The sequence below is a fragment of the Lissotriton helveticus genome, chromosome 7, assembly GCF_964261635.1.
Source record: "Lissotriton helveticus chromosome 7, aLisHel1.1, whole genome shotgun sequence".
Lineage (NCBI taxonomy): Eukaryota > Metazoa > Chordata > Amphibia > Caudata > Salamandridae > Lissotriton > Lissotriton helveticus.
Genome location: NC_136068.1, coordinates 1116685584 through 1116713039, shown reverse-complemented (window position 1 = coordinate 1116713039; position 27456 = coordinate 1116685584).

Genomic DNA, 27456 nt, shown 5'->3' with positions numbered 1-27456 from the left:
ATCCAGACCTACTCACCTTAGAAGGGGAAGCACCGCTTACAACGGATATATCGCATCGCGCTGACATTGCATCGCGGCTGTTACATCGTAGACGACATCACAGCGCATGTCATCAGGACGCATGCAAGTGCATCGCATTTCCTTATACATCGTTAACGATTACATCGTGAATCGGGCAGAATTTGTTTATTTAAAAGTAAATTGAAGCTAAATTGCATTATTAAACACGAGAGTTCATTTAATCAGCATGGAAATTGTAAAATGCAATTAAGTTTATTTCAGTAAATTGAAGCTAAGCTAAATTGCATTATTAAACACGAGAGTTATCATCTTGCACAGATGTGCATATATTACCACGGCAGTGGTAGAACTAGCGCTTCGAAGCAAGGCAGGTGCGGTCCTGCAGACCCGTCTCTTGATGGGACAGAGCTGCCAGGCTAGGTCGTCTCTTGATGGGACAGAGCGGCCAGCCTATGTGAGACAGATGTGCATATATTACCACAGCAGTGGTAGGTCGCAGCAGGAACAGAACTAGCGCTTCGAAGCAGGGCAGGTGCAGTCAGGCGCGGACAGAGCTGCCAGCCTAGGTGAGACAGATCACAGATGTGCATATTAGAACTAGCGCTTCGAAGCAGGGCAGGTGCAGTCAGGCGCTGCCCCTGCAGACCCGTCTCTTGATGGGACAGAGCTGCCAGGCTAGGTCGTCTCTTGATGGGACAGAGCTGCCAGCCTAGGTGAGACAGATGTGCATATATTACCACAGCAGTGGTAGGTCGCAGCAGGAACAGAACTAGCGCTTCGAAGCAGGGCAGGTGCAGTCAGGCGCGGACAGAGCTGCCAGCCTAGGTGAGACAGATCACAGATGTGCATATTAGAACTAGCGCTTCGAAGCAGGGCAGGTGCAGTCAGGCGCTGCCCCTGCAGACCCGTCTCTTGATGGGACAGAGCTGCCAGCCTATGTGAGACAGATGTGCATATATTACCACAGCAGTGGTAGGTCGCAGCAGGAACAGAACTAGCGCTTCGAAGCAGGGCAGGTGCAGTCAGGCGCGGACAGAGCTGCCAGCCTAGGTGAGACAGATCACAGATGTGCATATTAGAACTAGCGCTTCGAAGCAGGGCAGGTGCAGTCAGGCGCTGCCCCTGCAGACCCGTCACTTGATGGGACAGAGCTGCCAGGCTAGGTCGTCTCTTGATGGGACAGAGCTGCCAGCCTAGGTGAGACAGATGTGCATATATTACCACAGCAGTGGTAGGTCGCAGCAGGAACAGAACTAGCGCTTATTTGTGATAGGACAGTATTATCTCTTAGCAGCAGGATTGTCACACTTTTAGTGGGACAGTCCTAGCACTTTGTATCCGCTCTTAGCAGCACGATTTTCACACTTTCAGCGGGGCAGTGTTATCACTTCTCAGTAGGACTGCTATCATTGTAATAGGGCAGTATTAGCTCTTAGTATTAGCTCTTAGCAGCAGGGCTCACCCCCCACCCCCCGAACAACCCATTGGCTATAACGAATTTGAACGTGCGGGCTAAACCATCGCGTTGTCATGTCGCGCGATGTAAGGTCGCCGATGTGACACGCGATCCTATTGCATGGCCGCATTTGCGTTGCAACATCGTGCGATGCTAAAATCGCCGATGTGACTGCAATTGCGATGTAGTGACGGCGATGTAAATTACCGCGATGCGATTAAGTTCGATGGATCGTCATACAACCCCTTAGAAGAGTTTGCTTAGGGGCTAAAAACCTTTGATATGCAGTGTATCAGAGAAAGCCCTTTGTATCGTGATCAACATAGACTACCAAACCCAGTCAAGTGCTGTGTAGTTCATGATATACTTTCAGAAGATTTTTTAAATCTAGGAATCTGAATGAATGAATGAATGTTGGGATTTCTAAAGTGCATGGCTACTCAGAGGAGTGTCCCGGCACTGTTTTAGAAAGTAAGACAATGGGAAGGGACAGAATTAGAGAGTGAAAAACCATGTTTTTAATTGCTTTTTGAAAGACAGTTCATTATTCAATCTTCGTCAACCTGTCACTTGCTGTATCCCAAAAGTATCTCCACCAGCCTAGCACGGGTCTAGGAACCCATCACATGCCATGGACATGGAATATTCTGAACCTACCAGAAGCTATCAAGTGTTTTACACCTTCATCATTACCTCACTATGAGAAGTAGCAACTAGGTAGGACCCATTCGTGTGCTGTTTTTCTGTCGCATTACCCTTTGTTCTTGAAGTGTACTTGCAGTTTAACCACATACGAGAGCGTGGGCATGTTCTAAGAGTTCCCCCTGAGAGAGCCTGCATTGGATCTCGACCTGTGTGTTTACAGGATGTCCAAAATGTTGTTTAAAGCACAGGTTTCAAGACCTTTCAGATTTTGTGTACAGTTCCGGATTAACAAATAGGCAAAGTAGGCGCCGGCCTTTGGTGCCCACTCCAATGGATCAAAATATTATTGATTGATTTGATTTTGAAAGACAAATACAATCAAACTTTCTCAAATTGTTTCCAAAAGATAAAAAAAAGGAATTAATTCAGAGAAACAAAAACGTTACATTAAAGACTCCACTGAATATGATGTCTTGCAAAATGCAGACTTCCAAGATATCCTGAAAGATTTCACCACAAAGTGAGTGAATATTTAAAAATGTTGTTGGTTTGTTAAAATTAAAAAAAAAGAATCTATGTTTAATAACATTAATGATTGTTCATGTTTAGATTTATGTAATAAAAATGGTTTATTAAAATTGTTGGTTGGTAAAATTAAGAACGTATTGGGAGATCCCTTGCCGGCAGATTTTGACTGCCTAGAGACATCCACAAGATTTTATCCAGCACTGTTTGTGTATGTACAAGATGACCCAGCTACAAGTCGGGGATAAACGTGGGTACATGGCGTCCACCCACTATTTTTACAGGGTGGACGCTGTCTACCCTGCCAAGTAGTAGGGCCCAATAGTAATACGATGAACTTGTCCATTGTAATTTTCAGACACTGGACACGTTCAGCAGTGCCTGTACGTTGTCTGTTTTCCATTTCCTAGCAGCAATGTGCAAGCAGCGACAGGGCTTTTTTTCAATTCTAGCTGGGCCAAAGATAAAGGCAGAAGTTAAAGGGCCATCCATCAGGCTTCCTTTGGATCAAGTATCCTGACTGGAGGCATCCTGAAACCTCACACTTAAATGCAACTGCAAAGGAAACAAAAAGCACACAGCTTGTCTCTTCACATGTACTTAAGAGAGGCATGCTTTTGACTTTGTTCAGTCTGTGTATATAAGTGGATGCACTGTGAGAATGTCAGTTGGGTTGGTCTGTCCCAGTATTTACACAAAAAATGTAAACAGTACTATTTTATATCAACATGATGTGCTTTGCAGGAGACACCTTAACCTTCTATACTACTTTGAATCAAATATGGGCTACACAAAACACAGATCTCTCTAACAAATGTGTTAACCTCCAGAGCTATCTCACCATTATTGTTATTCCTGGAGATTTAATGGGCACCTCTGTAGCAGATGCCGTAACCCCATAAAATATTTTAAAATCCAGACTTTGCAAGCAATTACACAGAACAGATTTACTTCCATGCTGCTCCTTGTTTCCAATTTATTTGTGGAAGGGTTTAAAAAACATACCATATTAGTTGGGGCCCAGAGTTTGCGTCGGGATTGCGCCACTTTTTTGGCACAACACCGACGTCAAATCTAATTTGTTAAATTTCCTAATGCACTAACTCATGATATACCTGAAACATGTGTGAGGTCTTAATATCTGATATCACTTCTTGTGATGTGACTTACAGAGAGGTCACTTCCTGTGATGCCACGTGTAATGTCACGTGTTGGGACGTCATGCGCTGTGATGACATGCTTCATGATGCTACTTGCTTATCCCCCCCACTTCTTTTTATAGGACTTGTGCCCTAAAGATTACCTCCATATTGTAGCATGTTAGAGTTTAATGGCATTTCACCTGCTGTGCACTCACATCACACCATCCCTTAGAGAGGCTGTGCTGTGTTTTCTAAGACCGTACTGCATATTATCCAACTACTAGGACTCTTTTGCATATTTTGTACTTGCAGCAGGCTCCCCTGGGGTGCTTGTATGTTATTTTGAAACAGATCACACAATGTGTACTCACAGAATGCCAACCCTCGATAGGTTGCTCCTAAGTTTCGCCCCTAAGGTGCTGTTCACCCTCATCATGACCACTGAAGTGGAATAGGGGTGCAACCTATGGCTTGAGATGTGTTCACTTTTGTTTGGGGGCATACCATTGTATAACACTCTCACATTTTGTTTAGCAACAATCAACCCTTTCTATGGGAGGCTGCCTCGGATTTAATACACGGTTCCATGCTGTGGGACCCTGTCCTAGGAGCTTCTGTAGGATCCCGTAGATGTCTAACCAAAAGGTCCCAAGCATGTGAAGGTGCACATTTGGTGACTGAGTCTGTATATGCCAGAATGCAAACAATTGGAGGTTCCCTACTGACACCTCATAGATGGTTTGATGTATTGTACTCCCAGGTTGCCAGCTTAGGTTTTTAGGTCTCGCCTACGACGAACGCGCTGAAAGCGCGTTCTCGCAAGCGAGAACTATAGTCGGCATCTCAGCAGTCTGAGACCGACGAAGGGAGACAAGACCTGGCCGCGCGCAGCGTTTCCCCATAGGATAACGTTGTGCGCGCGGCCAGGTCTTGTCTCCACAGCATGGCAGGAAAGGATCGGATCGCGTCGCGTGCCTCTCTGGAATGCAGGGGAGTCTGCATACCAGCGCGCGGCGCTGATAAACAGGCAGGTTTTTTTTTTGTCGTCAGTCTCTGAGCACCCGCTTCACTGCCATGCGCCTTGGAAACCGAAACCTAAGAGCCGCGCAACGTGAACTGTCTACGGTAGAAGCTCACGCGCGCGGCTCTTAGGTTTCGTTTTGATTTGTTGATTCTGGCTTAAGAGTACGGGCTGGAGAGAGGAGGCGCGTTTCATTGACATGAAAAAGAATTAGAGGGGTTCCTGTAAACGTGCACGTAGAAACGGACAAATACAATTGAAAACGAGCAATAGGCGCAAAACGCAAATATTCCTGTGCACACAAGGGCTCTGTGCACCCGGCAACCACAAAAACTGCACATTTTAAGGGAAGCCCTCGGCTTATATGCGTCTCTTTTTGCACGACTCGACTGTCCATTCCACCTGTGCCTTCCAACATACCAGCTGCGTAGCCAGGCGCCCTTTTTATCGCTACCTCACTTGTAAGCACACAGATGGAATCGGGAGGAGTGTACCAAGCTGTACTACAGGACGGTTAAGAGAACCATTAAATCAGGCTTTGTGCTTTTTCCCTTTCAATGTCTCAGGGTCGTCAGCAGGATTGGAGCCATGTCAGTGCCAGGTCTGCGCATGAACCTACCTGTCCCTAGCCTGTCTCTTTTGGGGCCCTTTTAGGATTAGCAACAGCGGGCACAGGGGGTGAGTGGCAGAAAACGTGAAAAGCCTTGGTGCAAGCTCATCGGTTTAGAGAGAAGAAACGTGACCGCACAGATCCAGCCCCAAGGGGACGCCGAGAGAATGTGTCCCTGTGTATCCAGGGTGCGTTTCCACCAGCTGCCCGGGGCCCGGCGCTGTTTGCTCAGCCTGGCTCTGCTGAAAAGCCAGGATTCCAATATGTGCAGGTGCTTTTGACTGGATTAATTATCCCCGCCTCTGAAAACCCAGTAAAAGTGGCGTTTTGTAAACAGCGTTAGATCTTGCAGATTGCGGGGGCGGGGCAGGGGTGACACGCTTGGGTGACTTTATCGGGCGGGTGTCTCAAGGCTTAAAGGGACTCAGCAAAGGCAAATCTGAGGGCTGACCTAGCAGCGCTCTTTACAGCACAACTATGTAAAACAGAGTCCCGTTGTGAGATGCGAAGATACTGCTGTTTCTAATGAAAGACCACTGACTGTCTAGAATAGCAAGCTGCCCCTGGGCTAAAAGTGATAAAACAACTCTAACAGAGTGGTAGAGTAATTCCAAATCCAAAATTCGTTTTGAATAGCATCCACCTTGCGAACATTCTGCACAGTCTTTGCAGAACCAGTCTATGCTATGGCGATGCATATTGCTGTTTGATTAATTACTTGTATTTTCCTTCATTTACTCTTTTTTGGGGGGTTTTCTCTCCTAGTTCTTTCCCACCTTTGCCTGTGCATGTTGCATGTAGTTTGTGCAGGTGCTTTTGACTGGATTAATTATCCCCGCCTCTGAAAAACCAGTAAAAGTGGCGTTTTGTAAACAGCGTTAGATCTTGCAGATTGCGGGGGCGGGGCAGGGGTGACACGCTTGGGTGACTTTATCGGGCGGGCGTCTCCGCGCCATCACAGCATCAATCTGTGCAACCATTCAACAACAACTGGTTCAAATATGTTCTCTCAATGTTTAAAGCTTTATTACAAATGTCACAAAAAGATGTTAATATTTCACTTCTGTTCTTTGATTTTCATCACAATAAAATACACTGAACATAATCTTCACAAAAGTTATTTACACAAGTTTAAGCTATTGCCATTATAAATTACAATCACTTTTATTTAAGTATTAATTATTTAAAAAAATTAAAAGCAATTGTTATTTGTAATATCAATACATCTAAGTCACGTAAATACAAAACATGTTGCATTACAAATGCTATAGGTGTCACATATGCAAAAGTTATAACTATTGGCATTGTAAATGACAAAGCTAATAATTTAGCTATTTTCAAAACCAACACATAAATAAAAAAATTGTCATTTACAAGACCAATAGCTCAAACTTTCATAATGCGAGACCTATTGCATTGCAAATGCTTGTTTTTAATGCTGTGGGGCATGTTGGAGTTGAAACACATCCTACAGATTTTCTTTCACAATTTTCGACATCACCCTGTGTCGTACAGTTTGGAGTCCTTTACTACTCTCCGGCATTGTGCTGTTAGGCACTCTCATATATTTAACCATACCCTGCCTGGAGAGTGTGAGGTGAACTTTTTGTGCACACATATGTGCTTGAAGGCCATTTTGTTCTCATATAGGCCCTAAAAAGAGCGCCATTTAAATTGAAACTTCGATTTACGAGCATATTGTGAACATAAAAGCTCCTGTGATCGTGCTTTATGAACTTCACCATTGGTAGTCCCAACCAGTAGTGTAACATTAGCCTCCGCAGCCCTCGTGGTACAGGGAGGCCGAGCTCCTGGGGGCCCATCAGCACAGTACACTGGGTCTGGGACCAAAGTGGTTGGTGGTGGGCGGGGGGAGGAAAGACCTCCATGTAATTTGCAGGGGGTCCCCTCAAGTTTCGTTACGCCAGTGGTTCGACCATCTGTGTTATGCACAGATGAAGACAGCACATCGTCTAGTACTGTAATTGATGACAAAATTAACAACACACAAACTTAACGACTCATACTGCTCTATTTGTGCATAATCTAATTCGCTAATCTAATGTGCACCTAAAATGAACTACGTGTATAGATCTTGCTTCATACTGCACTTGTACACAAAGTATGGTTCGTACCCTGCTCTTTTAGCTCCTCTTTTGGCAGCAGTGCCATTTTTGGGACCTTATGTTCCAGATGTACGGTATAATGGACGTTTTAGTAGTTCTGGGACTCTGCTGTGTTAAGGGTTTTCCTGTAATTGTTGGCATGCAACATTAATTTGATAGGCCCCCCAAAAAAGCATGCATCGCAGAGGGGAGCCACTTACACCCTGGAGGAAATAGAAAGAAGATGTTTAACTTCATTGCAGTTTCTATACAGAGAGGATTTCTGTTAACAAGAAAAGGGTATAATAATGCATTTAGACTCCGGTCTAATTCAAATTATGATTGTGACGTTTGCGTAATCTCGGAAATTTCGCGTTATGGTTCTTACACGTAATTCCTGCAATTATGCCATTATGCCATGTTGCATATTATGCGACCGTTAGTTGGAAAGTTAAACTGAGGGAACACATGAACAAGCAGAATGCTAGTGGTTGCTGTTCACGACAATTCTGCTTACATCTCTATATTTTAGTTTAGGGCAAACTGCACCTTTGTATCAATGAAAGGCTAGCATTTTGCATAGTGGTGTCATTTTGTATAATTTTCCCAAAGTTTTGCTTAATTATGAAAAAATAAGTTGAGCAAATTTCGCTCCCCCTGCATGTGTTCACTGGAGCATAATATTTGAAGAGAATTAGAAACACTGAGGGAAACCTTCAGCAATGCTGGAAAAGTATTTTACGCCTTGCAGAAGTGTGGCAGAATACATATTTTATGTAGGGACACAGGAGGAGTCAGAAACATTAGATTCGTGTTTGATTACACTTTGAATTTAGCTGCTACTTCAAAATTTGCCACAATTTTTGATGATATGCTGAGGGGTTCATTGATGGTATGTATATACAAAAAAGTCACTAACTCCAGGATAGACTATGGATGAGCCATCATCAGAGATGGCAGTCACAACGAGGACGGCTATTGAGTAATCTGTCTGTTAAGTAAATACAGTAAATGAAGAGAAAAGCGGCATGAAATCAGGGTAAATGTTTACTGTTGTGAGGAAGTTGGGAAATATAGATGTGAAGGAACAGAAGAGGGAATTCTTGTTATGTTATATGTGTGGAAGTGCATTTCATGGTGCTTCTTTTAAGGTCTGTACTGCATTTCACAAACGTTTTTGAGGTCATGTTGGTCCAGTAAGTGAGAAGGGTGCCAAGGAGGGACACACTAATGCTAAGAAAATATATGGGGCTGATGGTGAGTCAGGTCTGCCTGTATGTACGATAAAAAAACCGAGATGGAATTTAGAGTTTGAGGCAGACAACGGGTCAACATAAACCAGCTTAAGAACTATTTGATAACGTTTTTTGTGTTTTGAATTTAGAAGACACGGATGTATGAGTGTTTGCGTTTTAGGGTCAATTAACTTCGCTCAACATTTTAAGGCAGAAGTGTTGCTATGCAAGGGCAGAAATACTCAGGTAAAAAAGGATGTGGCAGGCAAGTAGATGAATGTACTGGAATCGAAGGATCAGAGACAACTGAAATTACTACTGAGAGTTAGGAAATGTTTACCTGGAGTTGCAGATTTCTAATTATGGACTCCTTTACCGTGCCTGTCCTTTGTTAAGGACTGTTTCTGTAGATGTAGTTCCAGCAACTTAGAAGCAAGATCAACTTTATCGTCACTTAAGTGCACATTTGTGTGTTAGGATTTAATCTCATGCAGTCATTTAAACTATTCTACCTAGATTTTACCATGCATGCCAATAGACCCGATTCAAACGGGAGACACCCTACTTTCCAAGCCAAAAATTGTTTTCTTTTGGCTGCCCCCCCCCCCCGCTGTAATTGCCTCTGCCTCAATAGAAGTTGGTTAGAGAATTGGATTCTCCCGATTATTATAAATTTAAATCTCCCATTTTCCTCTTATACAGTTTTGGCATGTTTGTTTTACTATTCAAAGAGCATTCAGAACTCTGAGTGGCATCTAGTAGTTTTATTTCTTCTCAAATTAGACTCTGATTTGAGGGTTTGCCACCACAATAAGTGGAACACCCAACAAAGAGTTCCACCTAAACTATCTCCAGCTTTAAACTGATGGAAGTCCTGTAAGACCGGTCGTGCTTTCCTGCCTGTTGCCAACTCAGAAGATTCAAGAATATCTTGGTATCCAAGCCTCACCCTCCAGAAATGTAATCTAGGGGCACATGCAGTCAGATGCTTGAGAGGCAGAGAGCATTACTCTGAGGGTACAAGGCTCTGCCTCTGGCTGACCTGAACTCAGATCCTCTAGATGGTCTGATCGACTTGACTTACACTGATTGCTATAACACAGGTTCTTAGCAGTTCAGGCATCATTTCAGACCTGTTGACCTATCTGGGGACACAGATCCATTGGGGCCAAGGGGGGAATATTTTATCTTTTTAAATACTATTTTGTTTGATATTTTTATACCTTTAACTGTTTAGAAACTGGTAAAGAGTTTTGTATTCCATCTGTACTGTATTTTAATGCTTTTGAATTTTACTTATTTTTGAGAAAAAGCATATGATCTATTTATATTCTTCCTAATTTGACCCTCTATCTTCTGCACTGGTATTTATTTATTTATTGTCATACCCCAACACATCTTGAAGGGTTACGGCTAGGAGTGTGCCAAGTTACTAAGCTCAAACGTAACTTAACCTCAAATTTGCACTGCATCACCAATATTGAAATAAAACATCAAAAAGGAGCCCAGTGTAAGAGTTATACTACATTCCATGTTCCTCTGATGCTCTGCAGCTGCTCAGCCAGTGTTGCCCTTTACTTTCTATGTGCAGGGCTTTCTGACACCATTCCATGATCTCTGGACGTCCCGCTCCAGAGGGCTGGACTACTTCTAGCGTGTGGGAAATCGATGATGCAGCAGCACGGTATCCTGCAATTTTCGGGCAGCACAAAGCAGCACATCTGGCTGCATGGAAAAGAAGCTAAACATCACTTCTTTGAAATTCGGAAACTTACATCTTCACAACAGGCAAGGTGTCACAACTTTGCATGCTATTGTGGAGTAAATTAAAACTCTACACACCCCTACTTAAGATTTCAGCTTGATAAAAGATACCAAAACGCAGATTGAAGTGATGCCCTCACCATGAAACAGCAGACAGGAAACTTAAGAAGGTAGGATGACAGAATCTTATTTTATTGTACATCCATACACAAGAGACCTCAGCCACCAGGCAGTCAGATCAACTGCCAAAGATTGAACTACAATGATTCTTTCACTTGGGAGAGCATTCCAAATTACATCATAGCCTAGCAACTGCAACAAGGCAGATTGCTTACTGCATACTACAAAACACCACACAGATCCATTGTATGCTTTTAAGACCTTTGAGCAACATCTGCTTTCTAACGGCTAACTAATTGTAGATGTTGAGGAAGCCAGCGGCATAGAAAGGGTGTCATGGGCCCCAATGCAAGCGAAAAAAAAATGGACTCGATCACATTACAGGTTGGTGATAAAAACAGCCACTGTTGTAATTCATTGGGCTGCCCGAACCCATGACCACCAGTGCCTTTGCACCTACTGCATTAATGATAGCTACACTACACCTGATAGGTCTCTGAGCTGTTATTCTACCTGTCTTCCCTCCTTCCCTTGACTCTCTCGCCTCACTACCCCTTCTACTCTTTTTCTACACTTCTTTCTCTCACTCGTCTCAATATCATTCCTACCTTTCTAACTTTTTTCGCCATATTCCTCGTTACTCTCCCCTTTCCCTTCCCACTTTCCCCTCATCCTCTCCTCACCACCCCTCTCTTTTCTTTTTTTCCTGCTCTTGTTTCCCCCAACCTCCATTATATTTCCACTTCTCTCTCTGTTCCCTATCTTCCTTTCTGTGTCACATCCATACCTTGTCTGTACTTATCACTCTTTCACGTCGTCTTCCTTCTTATCACTGTTTCACCCTCATTTCAGACCCCCTTACTTTCTCCTCACCATCTTCTTTGCTGGTTCTAATCCTTATTCTCCCAGTCTCTTTTCTCATTACCTCTTTCCACTTTCTCTCAGATCGTACTGTCCACCTACGTTTCACTCTCTACTTTTTCCTCCGTTTCCTCTCATTCTCCATTTCACCCTATCTTCTAGTCCCGTTCTCTTCCTCTTCTTTCTGTCATCTTCTCCATACCTCGTATTCTTTTCTACCTCTCTCTCTATTTTCTGTTCTTTTGACCTTTTCTCAATTCCCTGCCCATTTCTTTCACCTGCCCTGTTCACAACACCTACTGTGTATTCAGAGCTGCCTGTTGGGATTTATATTGTGCGCCACCTAACCTTTGACCAGAGTTGATCTGTTTATAGTGAATCGTATTGATCGTGGCATTGCTGGAGGGACTCTGCGGTTTGAGCCTAATTAAGGTAATCAATGCTCTCACAACTTTGGCACGGTGATATGTAAATGAGGGTCCCTTGGCTGATGAAGGATGCTCCTTTCAACATCTGCCTGGAAGGAGTCGATTACAGGGAGTGGGTCTCCCTTGGATGAAAAGCAGCTGTTTTAGCGCTATGATTCCAATATTCGGTAGCGTCTCTCTTAAGGGATGGGTCTCCCACAGTGCATTGCGTTCTCCGTTTGGGCTGTTTATTCACAGCGGCCTGCAGCAGTGCTTAATTTGTAAAAAATGAAGTACGAGGGCCAAAAATATTTCTTGTGAGTCCACTGTAGATGGTGCCGCAACAGCTTCTGCCACCTCTACCAAATGCTAGTGACAGCAGTAACTGTTTACTAGTTTATAAAAAAAATATTTTAAATTGCCAATTAGGAATACGCCACAGTGTGGTGGATAAATATAGCTCCGTGTTCAGATAAAGGTGCTGGTGTGAGCACCGGCAAACACTGGCACAAGTTAAGCACCTGCCTGCACTCTCACAATTGAATGTCAAGTAACACAAAGAGCACTGCCAGAGAGAACATGGTGCTGTCTCACTGGCGGCAAAAAAGTCACTTAGGTTATTAGGAAGTGTGACATTAGCATGCATGCATTTGCAACACATCATTTACAAAGCAATGACTTTACCACGCTTTGCCTTTACCACACAAACCTTTAACATGCATATACCTTTACCATGCATGCTTTTACAACACAAGATAAGTATATGTAGTATTTGTAAGGTACATGAAACCCATATATAGACATATGGGCTTCACTTACCTTATATATTTATTACATACTGGTAGTTGTCAGTAGATAGTTAAAGGTAGGACCAACGTTTCCATAGGAAAAGCTTTTTTTGTTTTGTCAATAAGTTTGATGCTCCTTGACAAATCTTGATGAAAGTTTTAAAAAGCTTCCCCTTTTTGGTTCAGCTACTGTATTGAAAGTTTTGGGGTGATCCATCAAGCGTGGGCCGAGTAAAAAGGAGCGTCCCAAAATGCGTTTTACCCATGTTATGACTGCAGGGCTTTTTCATTTTTTTAACACGACTACAGCCCAAACTGCTGCACGGAATTACACCAAATTTAGCAGAAATCTAGCTGTTGGTCCAGAAAGTGTGATTTTTGTGATTTGGTGTATATCCGTTCATTAGTTTCAGAGATATTTAAGTTTAAAATATATAGATAACTGGGAGCCCAACAGCCTACTGAGACCCTACTGAAATTTGATTGGCTGCCAACACTTTAACCAGGAAGTGTTGGCAGCCAATCTGGGACTCAGTTGAACCCAGGGTTTTCTTTTTTTTTGTTTGCACAATTTATGCAATGTTTACAGTGATGTCACTGACCATGTCATGAGTGATGTACTATATGAAGTCATAAGCAGTGCATTGCGGGGGGTGCGATTTATAGTTAGCTCAGCTAACTATAACTGCTGAATTTTTCTGGTTTTGTATAAGTGAAAATGCAGCCTAACTATAACGTCCCTGTAACCTGTTTTTTTCAGTGAATTTCTATGGTTTTAAAGTAATAGTCATGTTTGCAGAGTAGTGTTAAAAGGGGATGAGGCCTCCGACCAGCACTCAGGAATTCCGCTGTGTTGGACTTACAGCAGGTACCATGAGGGCTTCTTGGCCCCAAAGGTCCTTCTGGAGCCAAGGGGACTTCATACCTCAACTAGTAGTGCATGAGGAGGCATGTTTGCAGAGTGGTGGAGAAAGGGGGCGTGCCTCTAACAACTTCTCAGCGATCCTGCTGTGTGGGACTTACTGGAAGTAACAGGAGCTGCAAACGGGACGTTTTGTGAAAATTTAATGGAGATTCCATGTGCAGCACAATAGTTATTGGCCAAACAAAAAACGCCTTTGCTGTGGAAACTTTGGTCCTAACTATAACTACCTACTGGTGACCACCTTTACCACGCATTGCCTTTACGATGCATGTTTTTACCATCCATGTGCCTTTACCACGCATGGCTACACAGTGAAATGATTTTATACACACACTTACCTTATATATACTCACCATTTCATTGTAAAGGCATGCATGGTAAAGGCATATGGGTGGTAAAAACATGTATGCCAAAGGCAATGCGTGGTAAAGGCATTGCACTGTAATTGATGTGCGATAAAAACATTACATTGTAATGCCTGCACGATAAACGCTGTTTTTCAGCTTATTAAAGTACTACTCATGTAAGATGGGGAGTGCCAGGGTACTCCGTTCTCAAACAAGGAACATGGCACTGATTGGGATTTGTCAAACAATGCATTCTGCCATCTCACTCTTAAGGATCTGCCACACATGATACTGTAGTCTCACTTATAAGACAGTCACAACAAAAACATGGATCAAAGGTGCATTGCACTCTAGTTCATGAAGGATCAGCATCACAAAGCTAATACAACTAGAACAATACAAGGTTAGAGTAGAACACACATCAGGAAACCTGTCAACAAGGGTGAGTCATCCACAAAAATATTTTATATTAAAGGTTATAACTAGGCTTTCTTGTTTTCAGTTTCTATTATTGGTAAATTCTGGTGGGATTTTTTCAGTGTTTTCAATATTTAAAAATAAAACAGTGATTATCAGTGGTTGCACATTTCGCACCATTAAAAGCAACAGAAACAGTGTTTTTCCGGTATTTACAGAATGCTTTGCTTTTATTATAGCTTGCTTTCTACATGTGTCTAGACAGCATGCGTACAGGGTATGTGAGATCCAATTACATTTTTACAAATGAAACGTTTTGTAGTATATCATACAATACTTCTCGAGTTAGTCTTTGGTCATGTGCGCTTGCTCTTTCCTTCCCAAGTAAACGTTTATCTGTGAAAAGGCCCTCTCAACATTGGCACTTGAGACGGGCAACGCCAAAACAGCTAGTACACAATCTGCTAACTCTGGTCACTGACATAGCTTTCCATGCCAGTACTAGTGCACCTGAAGATTGCGACTCTCTGAGTCAGGTTTTACTACATATGTGTTGAACTAGGTGCATATGCCCTCAATTACTGAAGAGGTCATAAATGAAGCAGTACTTTTGCAAGTCCAGAGAAAATTCCCCTTTACGAAAGGAATCTAGAACTTGTACAGAGTACCTCTGTGAGGCTTCATTGACTTCAAATGCCATTGTTGTTGAAGGGACATTTCTATGCATCATTGCAAGCCATTTCTCATGCACTGTAAAATAACATTTCCCGAATTGTTCCTCAACATTTCTATGCTTACCAAGTGGCAAGAACTCTAAAATGAAAATTTTGCAGTGCCAAAGTCACTAAAAGTGTTGCCCAGCCTACTCTCCAGGAGATGTTTCACATCTACACCAATTACGCTGAACACTAGGTAGACAAGGGTGTTTTCAGACTCTAGTTTTTAGGTCTCGCCTTGGCAGCGAATGCGCTGCATGTGCTGTCTCAGCGAGACATAAAGTAATCTATATGTTGGCTGAAACACTGTGTAATTTGTTTTACCGCTTCCGATTGGTGTGGCATTGCTGTTCTTATCTTGCTTTCTGTTGTCTGTTGATCCGATAGTAACTTCTGTGTAGTCTAGAAGCAGCGGTGCCTAACTACAGTTTTCATCCGCTCCGTTCACACTTGTTTTAAGTGCACGCTGTGTGACATCTGTTTTGGCTCACGCCGTGTTTGTTTAACTTGTTTATTTTGCAGATCCCCCCCTGCGCCTGTAACTGGAGACTCTCCCCTGTGGGATTATACGCTGGGGAGTTATTTTAGCCTCTGTAACCAGAGCCGCAGCATTGCATCACAGAATTGTGCCGAGTGTGCATTCCTTCTGTGGATCACTTTTCTTTCCTCGATTAACCATTCTTCTACCCCCCTGTCCGTGAGGTACAGAGTGGCAGCAATGCATCACAGAATTGTGCGGATTGTGCGTTCCTTCTGTGGATCAATTTTCTTTCCTCGTTTAACCATTCTTCTACCCTCCTGTCCGTGAGGTTCCTCTTCTTCCACCCACTGTCCTTGTGGCTTATTCGCCCTTCCACCTGCCTGTCTGTTTTGCTTCTTCTTCTGCACTCTGTTTTGTTCTGCTTTTCTCCTCCTATTTTGCTTCTACACTGGTTCTAATTTCAGGGTCCATGATTTTCTTAAATCTTTATTCATAGCATATGTCTCCGCCATGTTCAAACTTGATCAGCACTACACTTCACCCAGGGCTTTAAGTTGGCTGGGTCCAAGCAGGTGCGGCGACGGCTGCCGACCGGGGTCTCCGTTTTTGCCCTCACCGTCGGGGAAAAAAATATCTTAACTCAGCAGCTGTTCACGGTTCTAAGTGTCATTTTGTTTTTTGCAATTCTATATAGCACAAACTCAGCCCAAATGTATTGAAGCGTTTTACATGGGCACCAGTTACATTACACAAAGACACCGTTCATGTTTTTGTTTGCAGGCATGGGGATCAGAAGCTTGTCCACAATCACAGAATGGTGAGCCAGCGCTGTGACTCATACCTGCTTCCCGCTAGCTCCAAAGTCGGCAACTCTTGCCTTATGCCACAACTTTGCCCCCAAGAACTAAACCATTTTCAAAACAAAGCCATAATTATTTGTTACTTATCTTCTGCAGGCAACAATCATTGACAACGCCAATAATCATGGCTTATTGTAGGTGCAATCTGACTTGTTTTATATATCTGGATGCACTGACAGGAGTAGCAAAATGCCAGTCGGGCGGCACACTATGCTGAGCACAGATTTTTAGCCACACCCTTAATTTCGTCAGCCAATTTTATATTTGCATTACAGAATTTTTTCTGATTGTACGTTCCTTCTGTGGATCAATTTTCTTTCCTCGTTTAACCATTTTTCCACCCCCCTGTCCAGGAGGTTCCTCTTCTTCCACCCGCTGTCCTTGTGGCTTATTCCCCCTCCAACCTGCTTGTCCGTTTTGCTCCTTCTTTGGCACCCCCTTTTGTTCTGCTTTTCTCCTTCCATGTTACTTCTACACTGGTTTTAATTTCAGGGTAAGTGATTTTCTTAACTCTTCATTCATAGCGTATGCCTCTGCCATGTTCAAATAATGTCAGCACTACACTTCCTTCACCCGGGGCTTTAAGTGGGCCGGGTCAAGCAGGTGCTGCGACGGGTTCCTACCGGGCTCTTTGTTTTTGCCCTCACACTATGGGTGAAATGAAAAAATCTTAACTGGGCAGCAGTTCATGGTTTTAAATGTACTTTTTTGCAATTCTATATAGTGCAAACTCGGACCGAAGCTATTGAAGCATTTTACATGGGCACCAACTGCTTACACAAAGACAACGTTCATGTTATTTTTGGTAGGCACAGCAATCAGGAGCTTGTCCAGTATCACAGAATGGTGAACCAATATATATATATTACCTACTGGCGATAGCCAGTAGGTATATATAGTTAGGATTGTTTTCCATAGGGAAATCGCAACATTCTATTGGGAATAACTTTGGCGCCGGTTGAGGAATCTTCCTGAAATTTTCCTTAACTTTGCCTCTCGGTGCTCCGGTCCTTCACTAAAAGTTTGGGGGGGATACGTCAAGCGGGGGGCGAGATAAAAGGGGGGTCCCAAAACGTGTTTTCCCATGTTAATTTCCATAGGGCGGTTGGACTCACTTTTAGCCCGAACGGCTGAATGGTTTTCCACCAAATTTGGCAAAATAGTAGGGACTGGTAGCCCAATGTGCCTTTGCTATGTCTCAAGATATATGCTCCAGTGGTTTTTACGAAAATTAACTTTGAAAAAATATATATTGGGCTACATTGGGCTATATATATGTTAGAGCCCAAATGTAGCCCAATGTAGCCCAATGTAGCCCAAAGATGGCCACCAGAGACAAAAAAAAACAAATGTAGCCCAAATACCAGCCAGGTGTAGCCCAACTATAGCCCAATGACAGAATGTCCCAGAGTGTTCTAAAGAACAACTAGAGCGCTAACAGTCTTACTTATGACAAAAGTATGGCACACCTAAATTCACTGAAAAAAACATAGGTTTCAGGCCTTATATAGTTAGGAATTAGGCACAAGAAAGCAGAAAAACAAACGTATAGAACACAAAAAGGGGGCAGGGTAGAAACACCCTGACCCCTTAGGGCTGCTCAGGTGGTCCCACTAGGATATTAATATATTTAAACGTTATCCGCTAATAGAATTAGCATTTAAAAAACCTTTGAAATTCACTGAAAAAACCATAGGTTTCAGGCCTTATATAGTTAGGAATTAGCATTTAAAAAACCTTTGCAATTCACTGAAAAAACCATAGGTTTCAGGCCTTATATAGTTATGAATTAGCATTTAAAAGACCTTGCGAATTCACTGAAAAAACCATAGGTTTCAGCCCTTATATAGTTAGGAATTAGCATTTAAAAAACCTTTGAAATTCACAGAAAAAACCATAGGTTTCAGGCCTTATATAGTTAGGAATTAGCATTTAAAAAAACCTTTGAAATTCACTGAAAAAACCATAGGTTTCAGGAGTTATATAGTTAGGAATTAGCTTTTAAAAAACCTTTGAAATTCACTCAAAAAACTATAAGTTTTAGTGGTGTTATAGTTAGCTGGACATTTTACTCATACAAAACCATTGAAATTGCTCCTATATAGTTAGTTGTACTAACTATATTTCGCGCACCCGCAATCCACTGCTGATGATGTCACATATTAGATCATTCATGACATGGTCAGTGACATCACTGATGACATCTCAAATGACATCACTGATGACATCACTGATGACATCATCCACGTGACAATCACATACACCTTTTCATACACTATTACAATTTTTCATCACTCTTTGTAAAATACAGAGTATCATATTTAAATCCATTGTCACAGCAATTCAAGTATCTAAAAATCCACTCAGTGATTCATAGATGTATACACACATCTAATCACTTACCTATGGATTCACTCATACATACTGTCAATGAACAATAGAACACTATCAAAAATACTTATACATCTATATCGACATTAAACAACAGCACGCATCCTATTCACATATGAAGTCATCCTACTCACTTATGCAAACAATGGATCATACTTACATATTTACTTAGCAAAACACTTATACAAACACCACTTCTTCTATTCATTTAGATAGTAAGTCATACTAAGTGAATTATAAAATCATTATTACAAGTATACAGTTATCCATACAGTCACTCACACAATCATTGTGTCTTATGTATACTTATTTATATGCAACAACTGACACATACACTGCCTTTTATTTTTCTAAATTGTTGGACATGTACCATTGAGAAATATATTTGCTCATCACCACACCCATAAAGAGATTCACTCACCCAAACAACTGTTAGAACATGTAGTTTTAACTTCATATATCTACTGAATCAACTATTCACACATCTTTGGACAGTCACACACCCCCCACCGAACCACACACACTTTCACACTCCCATACAAATACTCAGTTAACTAATCAATAACTAATATAGACTTTCACATAGCTAGTAACCAACTGTAGAATCAGTTTACACAACAACTGACAAAGTGATACAGATATTCACACAGTTTAGTCACTATCCACTATATTTAGTGAGACATTATAAATTGGTCAAGTAAACAGTCAATTACACTGCTACTAAAACCTCCATCCAAATATTTATTTATATATATCCACTTATTCTTCAATGCAAATTGCTATATATATAATGCATATTTAAATACCGAAGCAAACCACATTCACTGGATGATGTCATCAGTGATGTCATCAGTGATGTCATTTGAGATGTCATCAGTGATGGCACTGACCATGTCATGAATGATCTAATATGTGACATCATCAGCAGTGGATTGCGGGTGCACGAAATATAGTTAGTACAACTAACTATATAGGAGCAATTTCAATGGTTTTGTATGAGTAAAATGTCCAGCTAACTATAACACCACTAAAACTTATAGTTTTTTGAGTGAATTTCAAAGGTTTTTTAAAAGCTAATTCCGAACTATATAACTCCTGAAACCTATGGTTTTTTCAGTGAATATATATATATATATATATGTTGTTAATAATGTATTAAGAAATAAAGTAAACATTTTTGAACAGTAGGTGGCAGTCTTAGACTGTGACAGGATATTTCAGTGAAAGGAAGCATGGTAAAAGTATGCATGGTAGTGGTTTGTGTGGTGAAGGTGTTTCAAATGTGGGTGAATGTAAATGCGTGGTAGTGGTATGTGTTGTAAAATCTGTGATGTAAAAACATGTGTAGTGAAGGAAGGCGTGGTAATGTCATATAACCGTCAAAGGGGAGCCAATGGCTCCCTTTCATTTGGTAATTTTGACGAGATCTTCTCATGGGCCCAGTCCGACCTCAGCTCTCCTAGCGCGATTTACATCCAGGGAACTGTGAAAATTCCAGCGGAAAGATTGAACAGGGAAATTCCCTTCTCCCACAAATTTTGTCTCTTTTCTCAGTTTTTCTTTCAGATTAGTCAGAAGTGGACGTGCCCAGCTCTAGATCTTTTTACGACTTTCCACAACTCCCAGCTTCCTCAATTTAGCCCATGGACATGGAAAGCCAATTCTTGAGGCAAAAATCATCCTCCTTGTCCAGGGGATCATTTATATACTTTCCCTCCATTCCCCTTGATGCAGCGCTTTCTGATCCGAGCGAGTAAAGAGGGTGATCCTTCTTTTAGTGATGAAGATGGAACAATAGTGACTCATGCTAATAGCCCCAACCCCTCCTTTTTTTCCCATTCTCCAGGCTGACTCACTAGTAAGACTCATGTTGAGAGCCTGGCAGTTGAAAGGGCGGGGCTGAGATCTAGGGGTTTGTTAGATTGTATGTCTTCTTTCAATCAGTCTACGCAAAGTCTGTCTACTAGATTGTTTTATGCGAGACATTGGGTGTTCCTTTAGTAAGTGTTGTTTGCAGAAGCAGTTGCTCCTGCTTTCTCAGATTCTGGATTTTCTGTAGGATGGGTTCTTCTTGGGTCTTAGTTCCATCAACACTCAGAATCTAATAGGTGGCAATAAATGCTTTCCGGCTCCTTTGGGCAAATTAGACAGCAACCGAGGATTGGTGTGAAGATTATTCAAGGATTTCGCTGAGCCCAATCTGTTTAGCATGGGATCTACCATTGGTGTCACAGGCTTTGAAATATTCACCCTTTGAGGCACTTCACTTGGTTGACATCAGGACCCTGACCTTGAAAGTGTTCTTCCTAGTGGCCATTACTGTGACTAGAAGGCTGAGAGAGTTGAGTGCTATGTCATGCAAGACTCCTTTCTTTAGGGTATTTGAAGACAGGATTGTTTAATGCCCAGATCCTTCATTTGTTCCTAAAGTTAACTTCTCGTTCCGCACTCAGAAGGAGGTTATTTGACCATTCTTCTTTTCTAATGCTCAATCTCCTGAAGAAGTCAGATTACGTTCTTTGGAAGTTAACATGGTTTATCTTGAGAGGGTGGCTGACTTCAGCTAAGAAGGGTTTGAATCCATCAGCCCTTATCCTGAGCAAATGGATCAGATTTTGTATTTCTCTATCTTACAATGAGCAGGGCCGGACTGGGAACCGAAACAGGCCCTGGCAAACTCCTCGGTCGTCCCCCCTCCCCTGTTGGGAGGGGCGTGGTGCAGCTGAGCGGTTTGCGAGGGCTTGCTTCTGCTGATTTTGTTACAGGGGGTCGATATTGCTGACCCCCGATAACAAAAACAGTCCCCCAGGGGCCTAAAATCGGCCTACCCTGGCAGCCCATCAGGGAAACACCCGGTGCCTGCAATGGCCAGTCTGGCCCTGACAATGAGTACGGGATCCCGTATCCATTGGAGAGCTGCCACCTGGGCATCTCCTTTGATATTTATTAGGCACTACAAGGTGGTACAAGACTCTAAGGTGGAGGTTGTTTTGGGTTCAAAAGTTCTTCCTGCTGTGAAGTAACAGTGGTTAGACTTTCTAGGATAAAAAGGTATTTTTCTTGGGCAGAAGTGTGCAGTTGTACTGGTTTTTATTAGCCTGGGTATATCTCACTATGTAAGTCATCAAGGCGAGAGGAATGAGGGGGTAATACTTAGATTACTTACCGGTAATTGCATTACTCCACGCCCAGTTCTCGACTTGATTAATTACGCCCTCCCACCCTGTAATCCAGTTCAACTGCATTTGTGTGGGCATGTTAAATTAACAGGAAGTAATGAGGGTGGGAGGGATTTTATGTTTCTAGGTGGTGCGCCTCAAATGCACATGACCTCTGTATGTAATTAATCAAGGTGAGAAATGGACTTAGAGCGATGTAATTATCGGTAAGTAATCAAAGCATTACCCACTACTGCTGCGACATTCTGGCCATATAAATCGAAATTAAATCTATAGTTGTGTAAATGGCTCGCAGCCTTACCAGACAGCAGTTTTCTAAAAGCCATGCTAATGCCCGTGAGTGTGTATCCAAAAGTGATCTTTGGAAGTCCGGCCTCATTGGTTAGCACCAATGTGAGACAGATTCCAGTAGTAAGGAATCTGGTGGTCATCTGAAATGAATATCTGAAAAGAGAACCTCAAACTTCCAAGATCCTATGTACAGGTTTCTACATTTATACAATTATTTAAAAAACAAAAACTCTCCTTATTTTATTATCTACCTCAGATTTACAGGCCAAAGGGTTACTGGTTCTTCAAATAGTAGAACAAGCATTGGCAAAACCAATTGCTCTGGATTGGTCTGGCAATTTTGTAAGTGAAAGTGTCCCTTAATTGAATGGTGAGTTTGCATGGTTGCATCAACAAGTGGGGGTATGGGAATATGGAAGATGCTTGAATTGAGGATAGAGTGGATTAATAGTTAGACATTTGTTACCAATGTCATGGATAGCTAATAGGTGAGTAGGCGCATGGTTCGATGGGTAGAGGACAATGTAAATGAGCTGACCCTAAGTCATCCAAATGATGATTTCTACATGGTGCAAAAATATCCTGAATGAGCTGGAAAGATATTTTGCACAAAGAACATCCCACTTAAAAATGTGCTAGTGTATTCATTATATGAAAAACTGCATCATAACAATGAATGACACAAGATGTGTGTACACAATTTGGGAGGTAGGCTACCCTTAACCAGTTCTAGTAACTCTTAGCAGGCCCAAGCTCTCTTCACCATACTGGAGACTCATTTCAGATGCAGGGTGTGGTGTGTTGTCCGCTCTATGTAGATGCCCTACTCGAGAGGTCCTAAAGGAAAGATTTAGCATAGCACTTTTCTGGAGAGATTTAAACCGGTATAAATGTGAAAACAAAAGGCATTCTTTGCTGATTCAGGATCCTGATATTTTATGCAATCCCAGATTTAAACAACACGGTCAAACACATATAATCCCATTTCCATACAGTTTTTAGCTGAACACAGTGAACAATTGAACGTGTGGCAAACCCATACCTGTTTTGCTCGGGTAATGGTTGTTAGTTTATTGGTTTGATGATATAAGAATGGCCAAAATGGATGAATATGAATCGATTTGCCAAACCGGGCACATAACCAACAAATAATTCCATATTTTGTAGATTTTAACAAATAAAAATATTTCATGCTAAAAATGGATCAAAAGTTACTTACTACAAAGCACCAGGAAATACCACATAGTGGTGGAGCCATTGGAAAGATTAGCCTTTCAGTTCATGATTATTGTTTTCAGGTGCTAAAATTGTATTAGTAAAGATAAGTATTTGCTGAAACAGAATTAATGGGTTCAAATGATAAAAAAGTGAAATAATATTAAAATAGCTATATAATACTCACTCCGACCATGCCAGATTAAGCTGTAAAATCTGGCTTTTCTTGCTGCGTTATTTTCTCAACCTGTCAGATAATTTGATCCTCACTGCTGCATGATTCCTCTGGCCATGGCTATAAACCACATCAAGTCATGAACATTCATTCAACAAAGATGAGATAAAGGATCAAACAGTGGGCGCTCTTAGCCTCAAAAAGGGAAGTACCAAAACTTAGACAGCAATAGTGAAACATAGGCATATATGAATGGTACTAGAGTCTAAATAGCAGCTAGTCTCTGGGCATTTTCACTCTCAAGGGAGACATATAGTACATATGTTCCTTATGCTTTTCTCCAAGCAATGTGGTCTGTTTTTTAACGAGACTTATTAAATGGTTTGTGGGTGGTATGAGCTGTGTTCTGGCAGTGGACAGTCTTGTCCTGGCTGGGACTGCCGACATGGGAGAAGTAAGAGAACTTATATTCAATTCTTGCAACTTGTCCTCCTTCCACTCCACCTGCTTTTCCAACATTCTGTCATCTCAAAGATGGTGGTGAGCCCAGGGCTGTCAGCTTCCTCTATTATAAACCTCAACTGACATCGTTTGGATATGTAAGGGACAGCGGTTGGTGGTGCATGTGTCTTCTTGACTGTTTTAACACACAGGGGGAGATTTACTAAGATTTTATGCTGTGCTTCCGTCACAAAAGTGACGCAAATTGGTGCAAAATCCTTTTTTTTCCACTTTACTTTCCAACACTAAACTTAGCACTGGAAATTATGTGAAAGTAACGCAAAGCAGCACATAGTGCCGCTTTTCATTACTTAGTGGGAGCGGACCACGGGTGGTGCATGGGCATTCCCATGCAACCACCTAAGGTTTCTGATGCTATCGCCAATTTACTAAATAAAGTAGACTGCGCTCTTTAGAAGTAGGTGCAAGGAAGAAGAAAAGCTTTCATTTCTCCTTTTTCTGACTTTGTACGTTTGCTGCACTGTACAGCACACATACAAAGAGGAAAACTGGTTTAAGTCTGTCTATGTATAGTATTTTGCAGTACAAAATTTATGCCAGACTCACGGAGACACCCTTGCACCATGGCACAAAGGTGTCTCCATGGCGCACGCCAGCTGATTTCACTGCCTGCGCTAGGTAAAGGGGAGGAGAGTGACATATTTCAGTAAATTTGGCGCTCTCCTCCTCTCTACTTTTCGCGCAGCGCAGCATTTGCAGCTGCTGCTATGCGCTGTGTGAAAAAGTAGTAAATCTGCCCCTCAGTGGTTTTCTATGTCATGGGCCACCGAAGAATCACAACAATATGTCCATGATCAAATGTTGCATGTGCTCATATAACACAATCCTGCAGCCATTCCACATGTGTATTTTTAGCCACTACTCCAACTAAACTGTAATATGGTTAAGTGGTTGGCATACTTGCACAGCTGAAATCCAACTTTAACAGAAAATTCAAATGGGGGCACCACTTTACAATAGCAAAATGTGGATATTAAGAATGTATTGTTTAGTTCCCATTCAGCTGCAATATTTCCCACCACGAGGTGCAGCGTCAATGTGTTTTTCGCTCAGGTCCAGACTCTCACCGATGTCATGACCTGGGCACAAGGGCACTAGGACCCTGTACCTGACTGGTGGGGAGGGACCGTAAACCAGACACCATTTCTGGTTAGGGGAGTGGGGAAGGGGCAGAGCATGACCAGAAGGGCAAGGGACTGAACGTGTGTCCAGCACAGAGCAACACCAATAAAGACTATGTGAATCTCTCACCTGACTCCAGTTGTACCTGAGCCAAGAGACGCAACAACTGGCAATGAAGGTGGGATAGAAGCGACGAAGCATGTATCCAGGTGCCCCCAGGAGTAACAAAATACGGAGCCAGGAGCCCACTCTGGCCTGAGTGAGGGAGAGAAGAAACAGCGCAGGAAAAACGACCCCAGAACTGAGGTCATTCCTTGGGCTTGCCAGCAACTGCGCTAGATACATAAAAGACTTTGCCCCAGTAAGCACACCAATGAGAGAACTAACGAAGCAAGGCCCGACCTTCATGTGGACAGAAAAATGCAACAAGGCATTTGAGGCCATCAGACATGCGATGATAGCAGTAGACCATCTTGCGTATTTCGATCCACTACTGTGCACAGAACTGACGGTGGACGCCAGCCTGGTGGGACTAGGAGCGATCCTGGCACACCACATGCCAGGCAAAGACTCTCCAAGAAAGATCGTGGCATATGCAATCAAAAGCCTGTCCGACATTGAGAGAGCATATTCACAGCAAGAAAAAGAAAGCCTCGCAGTAGTATGGGCGTGGGAGCACTATCACATGTTTATATACAGGAAACCATTCACCATCATAACAGATCATCAGGCCCTAGTGACCATGTATGGAAATCCAAATGCAAAAATACCACCTCGAATCGAGCGCTGGGGCATAAGGCTAATGGACTATAACTTCAAGATCGTGCATAAGCCAGGGAAAGAACACAACCCCGCGGACTACATGTCGTGGCATCCTTTACCACAGAGACCTCAGGCCACATCATAGCGAAGGAATTGTCGTGTATTTCTATAGGTTCTGAATCAGTCCCCCTATTCCTGACCCTATTCTGGTTAAACTAACTATCAAGTTAACTAACAGTCAGCCCATGAGGCAAGAAATCCCCCATGATGCAGATACCGTTATCTGACGCAGTCACACTACGGCACAGGAACGTGTTATCTGATTAGGTCATAACGCTTGAGATCTAATTAGACAAGCGACATTCCTCCAGCCCCTGATAAGGCATACGACGTTCTCATAACAAATCAAACCTATGACAACCTGGATAATCCGTGCGGCCATTGTTTTGATTTCACAGAGAACTTTTGCAAAAGAATGTGCTAACGAGCAAGTCGTATGACATCTTTATTGACGTACCTATGTCCATCCTTACGTCAATCTCGGCACCTTTAAGGTATAAATATTGCCGACCTTGCCCTATGCAAACACACGCGTGGTGACAAGACGGAGCAGCCATACTTGCCGAAGCCGAGAGCAGAAGCAGACCCCGCTGGCAGCAGCCCCGCCTTCCTGACGCGCTGAGAGACGCGCTGCTATCTCAAGCCGAGAGACCCAGCACCGGCGCTTCTGGGCAGCCCTCGCAGGCAGCCTGGAATATCGAGAGCAGAGAAAGAGATACCATTCCTCATCCATCCTAAATTCCAGGTACAGAACTGAATAACCCCTCACAGAGAATTCTTTAGTTATTCACTTGGCAAAAACAAACTTAACTTAAACTGTAACTTTCTATTCCCGCCCACGCATTAGACTTAGGTCAGGTACACGGGGTAGGCGTATTTAGAAACACCAGTTGAGTACGTTTAGTCAAATGTATATGTGTATGTAAATATATTTTAATCATTTTAAACATCATATGGCTCAGAAACCATATCAATGTTTTTACAGTATTATTTTATACTATTGCTTTTAATGTATGCACTTTACTTAACTATAAGTATTGCAATAATATCGATCCATTTCTCTTGTACGAGAAAAGAGACTGATCAATAAATAACATATTTTATTGAACACGCCCGTCTCTTCCTTTTCTCTACATTCTGATGAGACTAAGAATGCACGTACTGACTGAGTAAAATAATTGCCTTGTGCTCACACGACTCTCGAGATTGACTCTTGATTAGGGGAGAGCAAAGTTGTCATGTTCTATGGTTGTCAGAAACTAAATCCCTTCTTGTCTAATCAGGGGAGTTAAT